Here is a 21,465-nt window from a genome sequence, read left to right on the forward strand (position 1 = left end):
AATTACCTTAATAAGGTAACAAACACATCTCTTGTTCCAAAAAACATATATGTATTTTGGAACAAGAGATGTGTTTTTCAGAAACAAAATGCCCCCTACCGCTGTGAAGCCATATATTTGACCATTGACCTTGAAGGATGAAATTGACCTTGACCTTTCACCACTCAAAATGTGCAGCTCCATGAGATACACATGCATGCCAAATATCAAGTTGCTATCTTCAATATTGCAAAGGTTATGACCAAGGTTAAAGTTTTGGGACAGAATGACAGAGTGGCAGACAGACAGGCCAAAAACAATACACCCCCAATCATTCGATCTGGGGGCATATAAATGTTCTACTGGTATATGCAATTGCAACACATTTCCTTTATACTGACTTTACAGGATAATCAAATAAATTGCACAAAAACAGTGATCTCATACAGTATTATACATTTTACAGTCAAAGTAAAAACAGCATACAGCCATGTCAAGTGCTTTCAAATTATTTAAAAACACTTGCTTTGGTTGCACCAATGTGGTGATAACAGATTTCATTTGTCAGAATCATAGTAAATGCACATAGGTTACAGCATTTTAAGCTGTATATTTAAAACAAGCGATGTGTTTGTCAATAACACAATGCCCCTTACTGCGCCGTTTTGATTTATTCATTTTTTTACCATTTGGCAGGTACAGATAATTATCGCCCTTTAAAAGCTTATTACTTCCCTTGGATTTGCTTTTTTAGCCTTTGACCTTGAAGGATGACCTTGACCTTTCACCACTCAAAATGTGCAGCTTCATGAGATACACATGCATGCCAAATATCAAGTTGCTATCTGAAGCGACATAGAAGTTATGAGCATTTTTCGAAACCTAAACGCAAAGTGTGACAGACAGACGGACGGACGGACAGTCTGATCACTACATGTATATGCCCTCCTTCAGGGGCATAAAAATGCAAAATAAAAATAACATTGAAAATAGCTATTGCTAGATTTTCAACTGCTAAACAACAACTGTTTACCACTGTTTGACTGTTAAGATAAGACTGGTTCACAGCCTTTTCTTTCCAGATGATCGTCTTGACAATGTGTAATTCTGAACCAGTCAGTTCACAATTACACAGTTGGGCATCCAATGCACGTTTTCTGACACCTAAAATGCATAAGAAAACATTTATGACCAGTATTTATTCATACACAAATATCAACAAAAACAACTTTCTCCGTGCAATTTTATGAAGCATAATTTTTTTACAATAATTAATCCTGCAGAAAAGAATCTACAAGAGTTAACAGATTTACTACGACTGGTAACAATTTCAAAATTTCTAACAAATAACTTTTATTACAACTTGTTCATTCTGTCTGAGTCACTTAAAAACACAGACATATCTATATAGACTTATCAAACAGATATATATAGTCTTAGTATTATTACACTTTTCACACATATATATTAATTCTAAGCTGATCTTCATTACACGTCAGTGTTGATTAGATTTTCCCTCAGTCTTCACCAGTTGAATGAAGGAATCTTGTCTGCATATGATGGCTGAAAAAAGGAAGAGCTTAGTCACAAATGTGACCAATACCCCTGGCCTGCTTTGTTAACCCTTTGCATGCTGGGAAATTTGTCGGCTGCTAAAATGTCTTCTGCTGAATTTCTAAAATTAGCATTTTCTTCGATTTTTTTCAAAGAACACTATCAAAATAGCAAACAGTTTGGATCCTGATGAGACGCCATGTTCTGTGTCGTCTCATCTGGATCCAAACTGTTTGCAAAGGCCTTCAAAATCCGGTTCCCGCACTGAAAGGGTTAACTATTTCCAATGGCAAATAACTTAGGAATGTGTAACTAACTTAGCCCATTTATGCCTAGTGGACTCTCCCATCCTTCTAAATTGGATCAATTTATTTCCAAAATTAGGGATGTCTAGTATATTTATTTCTATATTTAGAATATTTTTTTACAGAAATTCCTTTAAGCAAACAGCGCAGACCTTGATGAGACGCTGATGGGTCTACGCTATTTGCCAAGGCCTATTTTCGAGACGCTAGGCATAAATGGGTTAAACATCTTATGATATTGTGATGACATAATTTAAATGTACATGTACATTTAAGTGCTTGAAAAAAGTGCTAAAGATCACTTCACAATTTATAACATTAAAGACCAACAAACTGACTAGAAATTACCCCCACCCAGTTGGAGTATAAACAGTGATTTTTTTGCTGTTATTTGTTAGAGCCTGTGCCATTTGAATTTGGAAAATTAGCGCGATAAACCATCAAACTGGGAAAAATAATGCGATAAACCATGAAATAAGGAAAAATTAAGAATTATAAATATGATTATAAGTAATAGAATTAAAATTAATTTTAAGTGCATGTTCAGGGGTTTTTCTAGCCATTTTGGGAAAAGGAGTATGGGTAAATTGGAATTGTTTTAATTGATAAAAGTGGCCAATTTGGGAATTATTTATCAACAAAAAGGACTAAATTAAAGTTATATATTTTGTAGGATGCTTAAATAAAAAGTTGAGTTCTAGTTCTAGAGTTAAGAAATCATAAGTCATAAGAAACTTTTTTCTGAATTTTTTTTGTTTTTTTGAAATTTAGGCTTTTTTTGGGAAATTTTGGTCAGCTTTTTGGGAAAAAACGTTGATTTTTGCAATTGGGAAGCAGCCAAAACATCAGTGGTAATTTTTAGCAAAAAAAATCACTGATAAAAATTAAAATAAGACTTACTAAAAATTAATCACTAAGCAAAGAAAAGTTAAGGGTTATTTCATCAACCAAAAAAGGTTTTCAGTAAAAGATCCTTTAGTGTGGAATAACCTTAAGTGCACTTGATAATTACTACAAATATATTACCCCTATAAGCTATAATATCAGGGGCATGAGATTATCTCAGATATGTATTGTTTTAACCCTTTACCACTTAGACATGTATTTTGACACATTTGTAGTCCCTTAGAAAGTTAAATTTAATTAAAGGCCTTTCTTACTAGATCCAAAGTTTCAGTTTCAACTCTTAGATACTGATGAGCAGGAAACAGCATAAAACCTGAACAGACTGGGTGTTACTTGCACGCTGTTCTGGTTTTATGCTCTTTGCACATAGCCATTTTCACTTAGCTTCTTAGTGGGAAAGGGTTAAAAGTATAAAAAATCAAAGCCAGCTATTTAGATTTTTTAGAGACTTTTCAGATAAAGCTTTAAAGGTTGTTGCAGTTCCAAATATGTTTTGTTGATACATGTTCATGTATAATAATATTTCATGTTGAAAACAGCCATTTTATTAATTGCTTCATGCAACTGAAATTGTCAAAAGATGTTCACATATTTGGTTGTCTTTATTGTTTCAATTATAAGAAAGTTATAGATATTTGCAAACATAAAATACCATGTCCAACATTATCAACTTAAACACATTCATCACATGATCGACTGTTGTTTTTTTTTCAAAAGAATTTCGCCAAAATGGGCAACATGGAGTTACTGATGATTTCTTTTCCATTCATGTAAAAAAGGAAAATATCCCAATTCCAAATATAAAACATGTTATTTGGATCACATATTTAGCAATAGTGCAACATGCTTTGGAAAGAAGGAAATGTGTGTTTTCTCAGTGCTCACACTGGCCTTCAGAAAATTATAGCCATAGTTTTTTTCCTTAAAAAAAAATTGGCAAAACAGACGCGGACTTTTCAGCAAATCGGTACTGAAGGCAAAAAGAAAAAAACAATCTATCTCATTTTATCTATGTTTTCAGTGTTTTTTTCACTTATAGGGGAATGGCGACGGGGCCCGTCCATAAGGGGAAAAAATTCGTCGTTTTTTGGAAAAGGGGAAAATTAAAAATTCACTCTTTTATATGTAATGATATTCATTACATGAATACACATGTTATTATGAATATTATATTCACAGCAGAAGGTCTCTGTCCTTTTTCTGAAATATATATCAATGATTGTTTCAACATTAGCAGGGGTTGAAGAATCCATATGCGAGTGAAGATGACGGTCGGGCGAGTAAAATTTATTAAATACTCGACTGACCGGGCGAGTGCTGTTTTTCAAGTTGAGAAATATAAATTCAGTCCCAGAACTCCTTCCACATCAATACAAATTGTGAACAATTTTTCTAACGAACAAAAACTATGTTAAGTACACAAAGAAACTGCACTTTCGTCTGACAATGAAAAATGACGTCACGGGCACAGTAAAAATAATTCTCGAAATCAGCTGCGCTCCTTTCGCCGTTGTCAGTGCTCTTAGCTAATCGATTAAAAGTGAATAAAACTGTTAAATATATTGGTCATTCCGTGAATTTTAATGTAAATACATGTATCAATAAAACAATAATACATCACTGGTTAATTATAACACTTTTTATATTTCATTAAAAAAAATAAACAGAAAAAAATAGTTATTAATAAACAGAATAATTCCGAATTTCGTGATCAGAAGCCTTAGGCAAAATTTTCCATATTATAACGGTAACTGTTTGTCAATCAAGCGTGTCTTTCAGTAAAAGTTTGTCTGAAATATTAAAATGGAAAAGGGTTCTATTTGAAAATAACCGCAAGGTGGTGGCGACAGGGAACAGAACGAAGCGGAAAGAATTGAGAAAAGGAAAGAGGTGCAGAAAACGTAAGGAAAGCAAATATAATCCATCAGACAATGTAGTTAATTTGTTTGCAGTTTAGTGTCACATGTTAAGTAGGTTTAAAAGGTTCTGGTAGCTAAAGAAACTTCAGCGTACAGTTTATATAGTATTGACATACCTGTACATATATAAAGTCGCGCCAGTCAAAAATCATAAAAAGCGCCATTTAAAGTTATGGTAGCCAGAACTAAGGTTCTGGTTGATCATAACTATAAATATAGATATCTATTTTTTTTAATGCAGGGCGAGTAGATTAAAGTGAAGGGTGAGTGGATTGTCAGGCCTACTCACCCTGCAGGGCAAGTGGCTCTGGAAAAATTCTTCAACCCCTGATTAGTTTCAGACAGTTCAGCCTTCATGCACAGTCTCAGTTTTCTTAGCTATTTTGAGTCGAAATGAGTTTTTTTTAAAAATTAAATGGCAAATTTGAGCATTTATATCAATAAAATGGACCAAATTGGAATGTTTTTATCAACAAATATTGACACAATATAGATACATCAGGCCTTTTCCTGGCCATTTTGGGAGAAAAATGCAATTCATGTGAAAAGTCCACTGATTTGGAAAAAACTAATCTAATTTAATATAATACTTTATAATAATAAAAAATCATATGAATTATAGTTATATACTTTGTTAGTTATTTATGAAATAAATTTGAGATATATTTATCATCATTATGAAACAGTTATTTCTAAAAAAAAAAAAAAATTTTTTTTATTTTTTTTACTTCTGGAGGGGATTTTTTTTACAAAATGGGGGAAATATATATACTCTTTTTTAAGGGGAATGGGGCCGAATATCGGCCCCGAAATCGCCATAAAAAACACTGGTTTTATTTAATGTATATCTATTGAATTTAAGTTAATAATATATATATATATATAAACAAGCATAATATCAGGGTGTCACTATCAAGGTTGTCACTCAACAAACCAGATATCAGCTACAGTTACATACACATGAGAATAAAGAGCAGAGCCCCCACCCAACCCAGAGCCCTTACTAATTATACTTTTTTTATTATAGTTTTTCCAATTGCAATTTCTGGTGAATACAATTCGAAATATTATAAACAACACCTTCCGTATCACCACATGTGTATTGTCATTCTATTTTTTTCTATTGTGAACTTCGAAAATAAATCATAATCGACGACAAAAATAAAGTATCCAAAAACGGCAATCTGAAAAATCGTACGCGTTTTTCACATTAATGATTAAATAAAAGGTGCATATCGTTTGATTGCTTTATGTCTTATTACAACGTTTGCCATCGGCTGCTATTTTGTAGGCAGAGGCCAATATCAAATGTAAATGATTTATTCCAACAATAACACTTTCGCAATGCCGATCATGTTTACATCAATAACGTCACAGCGCGTGATTTAAAATAAACCACCTCAGTGTAATTCCAAACACGTGTTTCGTTAAAATTAGCTGGCCATGACATATGCTGGGTCTCTTTGAATTTGGAAAAATTCGCAGCGTTTTGACTAAAATTGGGGGATTTGCGTTGTTGCTGTTTTGCTAAAATGCTTCAAAGGGAGAAAAGAAGGGTTTTTCAGTATTATTTTTAACCAGGTTACCTGTGCAAAATTGAAATCATTATCAATTTATCACACATCAAGAAATGTTAAAGCAGACGACAAACAGCGGTAATTACGGGAATAGTTTGTTGATGGCGATTTTATAATTATTTCATCAAGCAATTTTCAACAGCGTGAAAAACAAAATCAGCCGAAAATATTTGCGACGATTTTCATAAAGACAAATTATAATTGGCGAAAAATTAATAGATCTAACAGTTACCGATAATTGGTAAAGCACGGGGAGATTAAAGACGTTTTTTTCCAAAATATATCACTGCTGTCGGACACTGAGAAAAACTCTCTAGGCCACGATGTCGCAGAAGTTATTGACACGTTTATGACAATACACAGGGTCTAGTGTGCACACAGCTAGGTAATCTCGTTATCGATTTTTCCTGCTTGATAGCCAGATTTACAGGCGTTTCGCACTTGCCGGACAACTTTAAGAGGCAATTTTTTTTGATGTAGGCGGATAAAATAATCGCCATTTTTATAATAGCCAGTTGGATAAAATAATCGCCATTGGCGACAATGTCTGGCAGCAGTGTGAGCACTGTTTTCTGTTTAATCAGGCCCAAAACAGTTGTTCTAACAGTAAATTGTGACCTAATTTAGGTGGGAACCTAATTCCAGTGATTTGTAATTATATTAATAACAAGAATCTCGTGAGGATGTCACACGCATGAGCTCTGTGTATTTTGTTTAACTTACGTTAATATGATTGAAAATGAATACGAACACATTGTATTTGTATTCATTTTCAATCATATTAACGTTAGTTAATATACAACAAAAATGAGGAAAACAACGTTTTACTATATTTCAAATTCTTACTTCAACTAATTTAATCCAAACGTATACATTTTCACATACTATTGTTCCCCTTAAAGAAATTTCAACATAAATTGCCAATTGAAGCAGACAATCCCACTAGTGTAAACACATGTTTTTTGTCAATTGAAATGGCAAATGGTTCACGCTACGAGTGTACATGTCAATAGCATTATTTGCATGGCTAAACAGTGTGCAAATAAACAAATTTGAAATGTATTTCACAAGAATTAAATAATCATTTGAAGACAAATCGCTTGTTGTTGCATTGGTTCTGACTCTGAGACTCTGTTATTTGTTTTCTTATTCCACTGGAATTAGGTCACTGGAGAATATTATATTTTGGAAGAAGCTAAAAAATTTAGTTAAAATGTTCATTACTGAATTGACACAATTTCTAACATTTTAACAAAGAAAATTACATAAAATAGAACCAGGACAAAGTTTCCTTTTTCAAAATGTAATTCTGGTACGTACTTGTACGGTAAGAACTAACGCATTCAATTTGCATCATAAAGTCGTTCAGCAATCATGAATCTTTTACAGCATTAATCGTTGTAAGCTACAAATAGCAATATAAATATGCATACCGCCCACGGAATACTGTGATAAGCTGTGAATTGGTATCAGTGATGTGTACGAAAGACGTTTATTTTCTCTGTCAATTCCATAAAGTAAGTAGCATAGTCTTAGGAAAGCATAGCCCTACTGTACAGTACAAAAAGGTTAAAAAAAAGTGTAGCAGGCCAATTCGGCCCCAAGCATTTTCGGCCCAGTCCGAAATTTCAAAAAATGTATAGGGGAAGGTTTAGGACTTTTAGAGGAAATGATTGGTTCGCGAAAAAAACACATCAACAGCAACAACACATAAACAGCCGTAACAAAAACGATACAAACAATTGACACAATAATTACTTTATGCATTTATTTATTATGTCATAACTTCATTAGTACTGTTGTAAACAATAATGTACCAACAACTGAAAAACAAAAGGTTAGCTATAGAAGCTTTAGAAAACTAAATGTTGATGAGTATGCTGCTGATTTGAAAGATATACAAATTGTGGAACATGACGACTTCAATGCTATGTATAAAAGTTTTGAAAATGAAATTTCATCTGTAATAGATAAACATGAACCAGTGAAACAATGTATAAACGAAATGCTCCGTTATCATATATGAACAGAGAGTTACGTAAAGCTATCTATCAGAAGAAAATGATGTATCATAAATATTTAAAAAATAAAAATTAAAAAAACTTGGAATAAATATAGAATAGCAAGAAATGCTGCTACAAGCCTGAAGAAAAAATCCCTGAACAAATATTTTTAAGAAAGGTGCATTGGGGGTTGTAAGTCATCTGATTTCTGGAGTACTATTAAACATTACCTTCCCGAAAATTCAAAGAACAATCAAACTAAAATTATTTTAAGTGAAAAGAATACTATTGTAACTGAAAATGTTGAAGTTGCTGAAATTTTTAATGATTTTTTTTTTACAAATGTAGCTAAGGATATAGGCAAAGATTATATTTTTGATTGTGAAAGCCACCCAAGCTTACGTAAAGTTAAAGAAAAAATGAATACAATCTCGGAATCACAGTTTAATTTTGAACATACTGATGAAAGCAAGGTTATGAAAATCATAAACAAATTTGACTAAAAAAAGGCAACTGGAGTAGATATGATATCTGTTAAATCATTGAAAGCAGGCAATGAGGCTTTAGTTACACCTATTACTAAGCTTGTAAATATATCCATTGACTCATGCGTTTTTCCAGACCAATTGAAAAGAGCCAAGGTTACACCTATCTTCAAAAAGCAAGACCCGTTAGATAAGTCAAACTACAGACCAGTCAGTAGTCTTCCCATCCCATCAACATTTTTTGAAAATGTCCTTAGTGAACACTTGTCCTCTTACTTTTATAATATCTTTGATAATTTCCTTTGCGCTTTTAGAAAAAAATCATGGATGTCAGACTCATTTAATAAGATTACTAAAAGACTGGATAGTTGCTTTAGATCACAATGAATATGTTGCTGCCATTCCTATGGACCTATCGAAAGCGTTCGATTGTCTCCCTCATGATATATTACTTCATAAACTGCAGGGTTATGATGTATCAGAAAACTCGGTCAAACTTTTAAAATCATACCTGTCAAACAGAAAGCAGCAGATAAAAATAGGAAATTTTGTTAGTTCTTGGGAAGACATTCACAAGGGTGTGCCTCAGGGTTCTATACTAGGCCCCCTCTTATTTAATATTTTTATAAATGACATTTTCTACCTAATAATAAGAGGTACTCTATACAACTACGCTGATGACAATACACTCTCTTTCCACTCTCCTGATTTTGATGAACTGAAGCAATTACAACAAGATGAAAGTAAAATTTTAATCAATTGGTTTCAATTTAATTGTATGAAGGCTAATCCTTACAAATTTCAGGCTATAGCTGTAGGCCAAAAAACTATCAGCAAATCACCAATTTTCAATTAAGATGGGTTCAATATATCATGTGATGAAGTCGTCAAACTTTTTTGAGTGGACATTGACTGCAAGCTGAAATATGATTCTCATGTTAGAAATTTATGTAAAAAGGCAGCACAGCAGGTAAATGTTTTGAAAAGAATTGGTAGTTACCTTAGCAACCTAAATAAGCTCACTATATTTTATACTTTTGTCTTATCAAATTTTAACTTTTGCTCATTGGCATGGCACTTTTGTTCAGAAAGCAATACTAGAAAAATGGAAAAGATTCAAAAGCGTGCACTTAGATTTGTTTACAATGATTACACCTCAAGTATTACAATGTTACTTTTAAAGGGATCTTTTCACGCTTTGGTAAATTGACAAAATTGAAAAAAGTTGTTTCAGATTCGCAAATTTTCGTTTTAGTTATGATATTTGTGAGGACACAGTAATACTGAACATTTACCATGGTCTAATATAGCCATTATATGCATCTTTTGACGATTTTAAAACCTAAAAATTATAAAGCGTTGCAACGCGAAACGATTGAATAATTTGGAGAGTTCTGTTTTTGTCGTTAAATTTTGTGAAACTACGAAGATTGCTTATATGAGGTATTAAATACGTCGCATATGTGTACTCGGCGGAATAGCTCAGTAGGCTAAAGCGTTTTTACTTTAGGACTCTGGCAGGACTCCAGGGGTCACTGGTTCGAAACCTGCTCCGGGCAATGTTCTTTTCCTTTTTTTAATTTTATTCTTGATTTTTTACTGGAGCTTTTACGATCCAATGTTTACATTTATCAATATAAAGCATTTAATGAATAAGTTAAAAAATGCCAAAATCTGTGAAAAGGCCCCTTTAAGGGCAAACTTACCATCACTGCATGTCCGCCGGATGAGAACCATGGCTCTAGAAACTTTTAAAATAGTCAACAATATTGCCCCTCCTGTGTTATCAGACCTTGTTGTAAAAAAGTCTACAGGTATTAACTTTAGATATTCGAATTTATTGAAGGTACCACCGGTTAGAACCACAGCTTATGGTAAGAACTCCTTCAAGTACGCTGCGCCGGTGCTGTGGAACTCACTCACAGATCACTTCAGAACCTGCTCCAGCTTTGGTCAGTTTAAGACCCTGATCTCTACCTGGAGTGGCAAAGACTGCAAATGTATAGCCTGTGATTCGGGGTAGGTGAGCACCACCAGCACCGACGAGCTGTTCTTGGAGTTCATACTTCACGTGCTTATATGTGCTTATATGTATGTTGTTTTGCTTGCCGCATGTTTTTCCAGCCATCTTAATATTTATTTTTGAATATTTATTTTTTTGTTTCATGTCTGTACTTTGTGTATTGCTTCCCCCATTTTTGTGTCTCAGCTTGTGTATCCATTGTGTAACTTACATTCTTAACATTGTAGCTGATTTACACTTGTTTTATGATATACACTTGTTGTACAATAGTCGGTTCAAAAGCTCACATGAACTTATGTTTGTATATGTTGCTGTCGTGCCGACTTTAAATAAAACTTATCATATCTTATCTTATCTTATTTATATGATTTATAAATGATATGCCTTTTCACGGGTGATGGACGTTTCGTGCCACTGTTCTGTTCTGTTTAATCTTCACCGCAAGAAATGGCAAACCACAGCGGTTGCTGGGAGTATATATCCAATATGAATATTACGCCTTCACCAAGAGCACGAACTATATACACAGTTTTTCACAATATATGACATCACAAACTACGTATATACACACAACAGTTACTATAACGCTGAAAATCAAAGCGCTAAAGGCACTGAAGGTGTTCGCTATTGCATAATCTTAAACGCAGTTCAGTTTTCAAAATTATGTTATAGCTTTTTATATCGCAAGTTTGAAATGAACTCAACCCATTCAAATTTATAAAGAATGTGTCTGAAAGCACAGGTCGAGATGTGTGTGCACTGTTTATCCTCATATTTATTTCATAGAGATAACTTAGACAAAAAAACAACATTATGTCTCTTGTTTTCACAATTGGTTGCTGCACAGGCAACCATCTGTAGAATTTTGTTTCCTTGCTAAAAATAACAAGCTTATAATCATGTACATGTTGTGTTATGTGTATCTAATACTGTATCTATTTTCTTTAAATTATTGAGCAACAATTTTGCCAACATGACAGACTTTTAATGCAGCATTAAGCTCCGTTTTCCCTGAAAGCATCCGATATGTACAGATTTCAATGATAAACTGGCAAATGTCGTCGCACAAGCTGTTATAACACTAGACTGGCCAATATCGTTGAACAAGCTCTTAAACCTCATAAATGCTGTCTGCTACAGTGTAGCAGTGGTTAAGTATAAACAGGCAGTGGTTATCGTTACTAGCTGCTTTATTACTTTAACGTGAGCTAACGCTCACACTAAAAATGATGTCTAGACCTTCCGGACAGTTGTTTATAGAGTTTATTTCTTTTAGTGTGTAAATGGAAGAACAGTCTTCTCACATGAAATTCCAGTGCTACCTGTTTCTCTCTAAATAGGGGTTGATTTTGAACAATAGTTGACCAGTCAATAAGGGCGACCCGCCAATAAGAGCCTGAGACAATAGTGTAGGGGAATATATGTTTGTGGTTGCACCGATAGAGTCCAGGATATTCCATATTTTACACATAACGGGATCTCTCACAATATAAAGAAGTGAAACTCCAGCTGCTGGAGCAGTATTGAATTTTCATTAAAAACAATTAGTTGGTCCTTTATTTAAGGCAAGTGACCGATTGCCCAAACAGTACAAAACAGCACAATACAGCACAATACAAACCAACATAAACACAAAATATGAATAAAGCTGGGGTCACCGCCTTGGAACGGTCAATGCAAAGCATTGGGGGTTTAAACCTGGTTATAGAGCGCTCAACCTCACACTTGGCCCAGCAATATTCATCATACATTTAAGTGTAAATAAAATTTAACGTCATAGCATTGTTACTCAAATTAAACAATAATAAAAGGGAATTAAAACGCATTCAATTTAATTACTATTTAATTACTCAATTGCATTGAAGATACAAGAGTAATGACATGTTTTAACGCAGAACACCGTAGCATGAAGCGTTCAACTGTTTCGTCAGCCTCTTTACAGTTCGGGCACACTGAATCAATGGCGTATTTGTTAAACCGGATCTTGTTCACCTGAAGTATGTAGGTGCCAGTAAGTGCCTGACCCTCACTGGTAGTCTGGTAACTTCAAGTGCAGAAATACATCCAACTTGTAACACAGGATGAAGCTTGCCAGGAGAGTATCCAGAGTTCATGAATTTTAGGGTGGAATAAGTGGAGGCTATTTTGTCAATATATTGTTTCCAGTAACTGACTACAGTTCTATGAATTTTAGATTTCCACTGGGACTTGTCAAGGGGATTTTTTAGATACTCATCAGCCTCTCATAGTTCAAACTTCGCAATTAGAGGTAATTAGCTTGAACACAGCTAATACATGATGCTGAATTTCCTGATTTCACAGAGAGCTGCATCAGAAGAATTTGCCGTTCAGTACTTGTCTCACTTTGACCACATATGTTGTAAAAAAAGTTAAGGATTTTCAAGTGGTAGATTATATTTCAACTGGAAGAATCGACGAAACAGTGACCGCTTAATCAGGCTTAGATGCGACCAGTTTAGCGCAGGCTTGTTTGTCTATCATGACCCAGTTTACGCTTGCCAAAGTAGAATTTTTGGTTCATTTAGTATCACTTGATAGTTTATCTGTCAGTTCGATTGTTATGGTAGCTAAGATTGGCACATGGTCAGACACATTTGACACTACTGGGAAGATTTCTTTCTTCTTATATAGAAGACTGTCTGACTTTGTTGTTAAGAAGTAGTCTATTTCTTTTTCAGATTCCAACTTGGGTGAAAAAAGTGGATCCTACACACGAAAACTCTAACTCGAACTCATCAATGAAATTGTTTAAGTAGGAGCGTTTCCTATCAGAACTTTGCATACTAAGGTCAATATTTAGATCTCCCCCTATTTAAATGTAATGAGAGTTTTTATACTTGGAGGCAATATCAAACACTTCATCAACAATTCCACAGAAATCATCAGTACTAGTGCTGCACCCCCTGCAGGGCATGCAGACACACACAATCAGTGTTTTCATCTTACAAAGGTTCCTGTCACAGATTTCCGCAAACTGAATCCGTTCTGATCATTCTTGGAGGTGTTTAACAAAACTACTTAACGATTTGTCACATAGTATTGCCACACCACCATAGCCGCGGGGTATTGAATTGGTAATAAGGGGTCTTTAAAGTCTGTTCCTTTACCTGTTTGGTCAAATTTATTAGAAATTTGGAATAGCCAGTGTTCTTGTAGCTATATTTTTGACACTTTTTAGACATTTATATGATAGCATGTGTGGACGCCTTCACATCTTAACAGTTAAAGGAGCCCACCCTCAAAAACATTTGGTCTTTGTTTGTTAAATTTTCAGGTTGTTTGAGGCTGTACGCCGAAAATTTTGGGTTTTAGAGGTAGGAGTATCGATCACATGCTGTCCCACATGCAATTTACTGTTGTCGCAGGCTTGCCTACATTGAACGCTTTCTACCATCGGTACACATCCTAATGGGGTACGAGCACGTTTATCAGTCGGCAACTTACATGGAGGACTGTTTACCGGCTGAATACTGTCAGGTAAGGAATGCTGATGATTATCAACCGGCAGCTTACATGGAACACTGTCTACCGGCTGAACACTTCCAAATACTGAATGACCATCAACCGATAACTTACATGGAGCACTGCTCACCGGCTGAACACTTTCTGGTGTAGGATGAATATGATTATCTACCTGCCGGTCACATCTTGCACTGCTTGCCGGCAGGACACTACCTGATGAAGAATGACCAGGGTTATCACCCGGCAGCTTACGTGGGGTACTGCTTACCGGATGAACGCTTCCAAGGGGCGCAATTGTCACCGTTATCAGTCCGTACGGTACGAGCAGCACTGGAAACCGATTGGGTTTATACCTTCGTACACTGGGATGCTTCCGCTCACCGGGTAGCCAGGTTGAGACATGTGTAGTGCAGTGGGCCATTTCTGGGTTTGCGGGGGAATAAGATAAGTTGACATTGGGGGTGTGACTTGAAAGAGGGGTCTCCTGTTAGCAGTCCTGCATCTGAAGTAGTAGTTCCAGGAGCCCGTGTATATGCGGAACAAGTTCTGTATATACAAGAGTCATCTCGAGAGATTGTTTGCGAGTTGTTGTTAAATACACTGGCAATAACGTCGACTTTCTTCTGTATTTCACTGAACACAATATCTGAGATTTTATCATGAAGAGTCTGACAGCTTGTTACAAACTTGCTACTAGCGCCTCCTAACTGATCGAGATTACGTGTACATGTAAGAGATGGTGTCATAGTTTCACTTGTCACTGGGTGATTTTCAGACGTTCGTGGAGTGCATAGGTGCTTTTCCTTTTCAAGCATGTAAAATCTAGTGTTTAACGTTTTAATAGTCAGATTCATTTCATTAATTCTATTTTCAAGTTTTTTTCACTAATGCTTCAAGCTTGGAGTTATCTTTCTGAATTGCATCCATCTTTTTTTGTTTAGATTTGAGTTCAGTCTCCCATTTACTATGCTTTGCTTCATTTGCGCGGATTTCATCAGACCTCAGACACTTTTCACAACTCTGGACGGGATATCAGTGGAGTTGTGAGCAGGACTAACTTGCTGTTTGCTGAAGGTAGTCGGCATGGCACCGGAGTTAACAGTATGGATATCGGACATATCAGGGATATTGTCAGTTATGTTTGTTGTTGCATTAATCTGTGATTGGTTTGCAGAACAAAGATTACAAGCAACACCACCACCATTTATGTAGACACATGATTTGTGACAGGGACCCAGACAGCTATCGCATACCTCACCATCATCTACAATAAGGGTGTCACAGGCTACACGACGATCACCAGCGTGTTATTCCTCTTCGAGGTTATCTTGCGCACTTGACACGAGGAGGAGGAGGAGAAGGAGAACATAATGCAGGTAGGGAGAGAGTATAACACTTGCATTTGTATGAATTAGTATGTCCCCGGACCGAATGATCGGGGGCATATTGTTTTTGGCCTGTCTGTCTGTCATTCTGTCCCAAAACGTTAACCTTGGTTAAAGTTTTGCGATAACTTTTGCAATATTGAAGATAGCACCTTGATATTTGACATGCATGTGTAGCTCACGAAGCTGCACATTTTGAGCGGTGAAAGGTCAAGGTCATTCTTAAAGGTTAAACGTTTAAAATAAAATCCAAGGGAAGTAATAAGCTTTAAAAGAGAGATAATTTATAAACCTGCCAAAGATATATTGAAATATTGTTTCATAGCTAGGCAAAAGGGGTCTTTTTCTTTCTGACAAACACATCTCTTGTTAGCTCATCTATTTTTTGAAAAAAAATTATGAGCGATTGTCATCACCTTGGCGTCGGCGTCGGCGTCTGCGTCCGGTTAAGTTTTGCGTTTAGGACCACTTTTCTCAGAAAGTATCAATGCTATTGCATTCAAACTTGGTACACTTACTAACTATCATGAGAGGACTGGGCAGGCAAAGTTAGATAACTCTGGCCTGCATTTTGACAGAATTATGTGCCCTTTTATACTTAGAAAATTGAAAATTTTGGTTAAGTTTTGCGTTTAGGTCCACTTTTCTCAGAAAGTATCAATGCTATTGCATTCAAACTTGGTACACTTACTTTCTATCATGAGGGGACTGGGTAGGCAAAGTTAGATAACTCTGACATGCATTTTGACAGAATTATGTGCCCTTTTTATACTTAGAAAATTGAAAATGTTGGTTAAGTTTTGCGTTTAGGTCCACTTTTCTCAGAAAGTATCAATGCTATTGCATTCAAACTTGGTACACTTACTTTCTATCATGAGGGGACTGGGCAGGCAAAGTTAGATAACTCTGACATGCATTTTGACAGAATTATGTGCCCCTTTTATACTTAGAAAATTGAAAATTTTGGTTAAGTTTTATGTTTAGGTCCATTTTATTCCTTAAGTATCAAAGCTATTTCTTTCATACTTGCAACACTTACTGACTATCATAAGGGGGCTGTGCAGGCAAAGTAATGTAACTCTGACTGGCATTTTGACAGAATTATGTGCCCTTTTTATACTTAGAAAAATTGAAAATTTGTTTAAGTTTTGTGTTTAGGTCAACTTTATTCCTACAGTATCAAAGCTATTGCTTTCATACTTGCAACACTTATTAACTATCATAAGGGGACTGTGCAGGCAAAGTTATGTAACTCTGACTGGCATTTGGACGGAATTATGGGCCCTTTACACTTAGAAAATTGACAATTTGGTTAAGTTTTGTGTTTTGGTCCACTTTACTCTAAAGTATCAAAGATATTGCTTTCATACTTGGAACACTCGCAAACTATCATAAGGGTACAGTAAAAGGACAAGTTGCATAACTCTGGTTGTCATTTTAACGGAATTATGGCCCTTTTTTACTAAGTAACTTTGAATATATGGTTAAATTTTGTGTTTCGATCCACTTTACTTCTGAAGTATCAAGGCTATTGCTATTAAACTTCAAATACTTTCATGCTATCATGAGGTTACTGTACCTGGCAAGTTGAATTTTACCTTGACCTTTGAATGACCTTGACTCTCGAGGTCAAATTATTAAATTTTGCTAAAATTGCCATAACTTCTTTATTTATGATTAGATTTGATTGATACTTTGACAAAACTACTCTTACCTGACATACCACAATAGACTCCACCCAAACCATCCCCTGTGCCCTTCCACCCTCCCTCCCCCCGAATTCCCCCCCCCCCCTCGAATCCCCCCTATTTTTTTTTATCATCTCACAAATGACCACCACACCCTCATACCATACCCCCCCACCCCACCCCAATTTTTTTTTAAACGGTTAAAAAACCCAAATATTTTTTTTATTATTTTATGTTTGAAATACCGTCCAACCATCTCACCCAAGAATCCCCCCCACCCCCCCCTCCCCCCACCCGAATCCCCCCCCCCTAATTTTTTTTTTAAGATCATCTCACAAATGACTACCACACCCTCACACGATACCCCCCCCCCCCGAATTATATATTTTTTTCACATTTTTGGAAAATAATGTAATATGTCCACACCCCCACACTATACACCCCTCTACACTCCACCCCTCCCTCCTTTGTGATTGAAAATGAGAGTCCCTTCACCTTTAAAAAGAAAATAGATGAGCGGTCTGCACCCGCAAGGCGGTGCTCTTGTTCTGATTGTTCTTGTCTTCATTATATTCTATTTCATATTTAGAGAGTTTTTCGCATTTGTAATGAATCCAGTGGTTACCAAACGTGTAGAAGGTACCTTTCTTCTTACAGTTGCTATAACAGCCTTGACAAATAACAGATGCTTTCTCGGATTTCTTGTTCAGGGCCTTCTCTATTTCTAACTGCAAGGTTTTGTTTATATATTTGAAGTTATAACCGCATGCAGATTGTGCATCTTGTACCATGGAATGAAGTTCAGGGAGATCAGTATCAATAACACCCTGCACGCCTTTATCATTGACCAAACACCTACTAGTTGTGGGGTAGATATTTAAAGTGTAGGAATGTTCAGCACATTGTAAACGGATAGTGTACACTGTTATAGCGACACGCTTTCTGTTATATACCTCTTTTATGTCTATTGAGTGGTTCAGTTTTTTAACAGAGTAATATTGAAGCATGGCACGTTTTAAGAGTTCGAATGTTGCAAGATCAGCCTCAATGACACGACTTCCTTGCTTATAGTGGACTTCAAGGGATGTATTTCTTCGTGCTGCCTTCAGTTTCTCAATAAGGGCAGAATCAACATTTAGGGTCTAGGGACGTGCTTCCGTATCTATGGTTGGACCCGCTGAGGGCCCTTCTGCAACAAGTGTAGCCATGATGTAACGGCAACAGGGAATAAAAAAGACAAATAGTTCAGTTTGTCATGTGAAACCAGTGACATCTTCGCTGCCTTCTCATTAATTGCGTGCCGCCTAACTAATTGTGCACCGTGAGCAATGCCAAAGTTCTAGAGTATAAATTAGAACGCAAAATCTTCTAAAACCGTTTCTTACAATTTTAAAAGTCTTAAGATAAGCACGAGTAAGCAGCTAGTTAAAACAAAATATCTCTAGTAAAACACGCCACAGGACGCACAATAAATGTCAGACAGACAGACGGACTTAAAAGTTTCTAAAAGGTTTTAGTTACAATTTGCGACATTCAATTTCAATATGGCTGACTCCTATAATTTCCTTTGTTTCCAGGATTTTATTTTAATTAACGCTAGTGCACTAAGATCTGCCTATAACTACTTTGCACACGTATGAAAGACTACATAAAACACAGTTTGCACACATTAAGACATAAACGAAGACAATAAAATACAGTAAAATGTCAAATTTAATCTTCACAGTTTTTCAACACTTGAAACCGCCGAACAAAGGACAAGGAATAGAATCTCAAAAATAGTTATAATGGTACGGAGGAGTCACACAATTTTGGGCTCCGTCACACGTTTGTTGTCCACGGTTATTGTTCATGAATATGTTACCAAAAGCACTTACACCATAAAAAGTCTTAAAATTGCATGTAAAAAGGTCATACAATCATGAAATCTAAAAACCACGTCCATTCAACACCGCCGCCTATCGATTGTCAACTACCACTTCGTGCCACTGATATTTGTGTAGGAGGGCATTGGACGTTTCGTCCAACTGATAAAATATAGGCGAATAGATGTGAATAATATCCGGGGGAGGGGGTAACTTCCCAAATTTTAAGGTAAGGGTGTCCCACTGAGATTTCCGCAATGTGACCCATTTTTATACCGGAGCTCTGATAAAGTAGACCCATTTTGATACATGATTTTTGAAAAAGCAGACCAATTTGTATACAATACCTTTGATAAAGTGGACCCATTTCAATACAAGAATTTTGCTAAACTGGACCCATTTCAATACTAGAATTTGATAAAGTGGACACATTTCGTACTAAAATTTGAATCGCTCTCATATCAATACAGTATACTTATTGAATTTGCTATTATATGTTCAAACGAGCAAAGTTTAATTTACTTTTTGATACCCATTTATATACAAGCAAGAAATTTATCATACCCATTTAGATACTGATACTTTCAAATTTATATACAAGCAAATTTCTGATTTCAATGCCTATATCTGTACATAGATGCTAAAAAACATATCCATATCTATAATTTTAGTCGACAAAACACACCCCATATTTTTGGCATATCCCGTATATATGAAGTTTCTCCCCCGGGATAATACCGTATAGGAATCATAACGGGAACAAAACATTTAGCGAAAACGTAAAGGAGGGTTCAGAGTTAACACATTTTATCTCCTAAAGAAACGTTACGGATGTATCAGTTTTACAATCAACTGTCTAAAGCAATACATTATGTTTGTCTCCATGGATTTTTTTAAGAGAATGGTGCGCACTCTTGTATTTTATACTGTCATTGGTGTTTCCTATTGTTCAATACCCTAATATACTCACAAAATATAATTCGATGTTGTTTGTTTGATTAACATTTAAACATTTTAAAGTACTGATTAAATATAAGGAATCTTCCGAGCAGTACTTTCATGCACTCTGGTCAAATGCAGCTAACTGCAAAGATTGAGAATTGAGAATTTTCAAGATACTAGGCCATGAGTCTACAAAAACGTATTACCCGATCTGCAAGGGATGGGTATCAAGAAAGGTGCGCGGTCAGCCTGTCTGTTCATCGTTTTCAGTTCAACACAATCACGTCTGCTGTCTATATATAAAAACATACTTTTGTGCATTCAATGAGTTTCTTGCACTCAAAGCAGAAAAATAAAGTTGAAACATACATATTGAAATAATATATAACAATGTAAACACTAGATAGATTTCCGTACGTTATTACACGTGCTTTGTCAAATAAAATGTGTGTACTTTATGTATTGATAAAGTATATATTATTGAGAGACACCAAATCTTGATTTGGATGTGATGTAGTCAGGAATTTTGTTAGAAAAAAATCTTCGGCATACATATGAGCCAATCGGTTCGATCTTATTGACTTGACTGGTGACGTTTCAACAACAAACGACAAAAAGGTCGCCGTGGTGTATTGGATATGGTGTCCGCCTAGCGACCGGGAGGTCACGGGTTCGATCCCCACCGTGGGACCGTTCTTTAGATCTCCCCCAAAGACACCAAGTACTGGTTCTAGGCCCAGGAAACGGACTCGAGAGCATTTATATAAGCCTAAGGCTTTCGATGCAATCGAGCTAAAATAAATAGGTTTAAACTAACAACAAAACGCCGTATTTCTCTTTTTAAATAATAGTTTGTGTTTGCTTTATAAACCTGCTCTGCAAATAAAAATTCAAACTCGAAATTAAGCTAGTGAATCGAACGTCGACTTTGGAAATATGCCTAAATTTACGATACATAAATATTGATTAAAGCAGGCGTAAACTGAACTCAGAGACGCAATGATTCAGCGAATGAGATAACCATGTATGTTGATGGAGATGCAATACACTGTGTTTACCTTATGTCGAATCATTAATTGTGTGATGCGTATCCACTTGTGTTATAAGTTGATAATTTTAGACAACATGAGTACTTCATTTCAAAAAAGCATTATGTGTCTAGTGGAACATACTGGTATTTGTTTATTTTTAAGGGATCTTATCACAGATTTAGGCATGTATTGTTTGTCATTGTATGATCTATGTTGATAAATGTAAACCTTTGATCACAAAAGCTCCATTGCAAAAAAGAGCCTATCGCTTAGACCAATCGGCCATCCGTGCTGATACAATATATGATGTATTTTATACT

At 35.6% G+C, this 21,465-nt stretch overlaps 1 protein-coding gene across 2 annotated transcripts in view; it reads right to left on the bottom strand.

The window, feature by feature from the left end:
* The window catches only part of LOC127841679 (uncharacterized), a 42,406-nt gene extending 34,608 nt beyond the window's left edge, over positions 1-7,798 (bottom strand). The window contains exons 1-3 of one of the 2 annotated variants that reach the window (XM_052370722.1): positions 7,674-7,798; positions 1,472-1,542; positions 1,013-1,143 (exon numbers count right to left, since the gene is read on the bottom strand). The gene's annotated coding sequence lies outside the window, so the exon portion shown is untranslated. Of the gene's footprint in view, positions 1-1,012; positions 1,144-1,428; positions 1,543-7,673 lie in introns of both variants that reach the window. The other variant, XM_052370723.1, reaches the window with a different exon arrangement.
* Between the last annotated feature and the right edge of the window lie 13,667 nt (positions 7,799-21,465).

Source organism: Dreissena polymorpha, chromosome 8 (genome assembly GCF_020536995.1).
Source record: "Dreissena polymorpha isolate Duluth1 chromosome 8, UMN_Dpol_1.0, whole genome shotgun sequence".
In the NCBI taxonomy this organism is placed as follows: Eukaryota; Metazoa; Mollusca; class Bivalvia; order Myida; family Dreissenidae; genus Dreissena; species Dreissena polymorpha.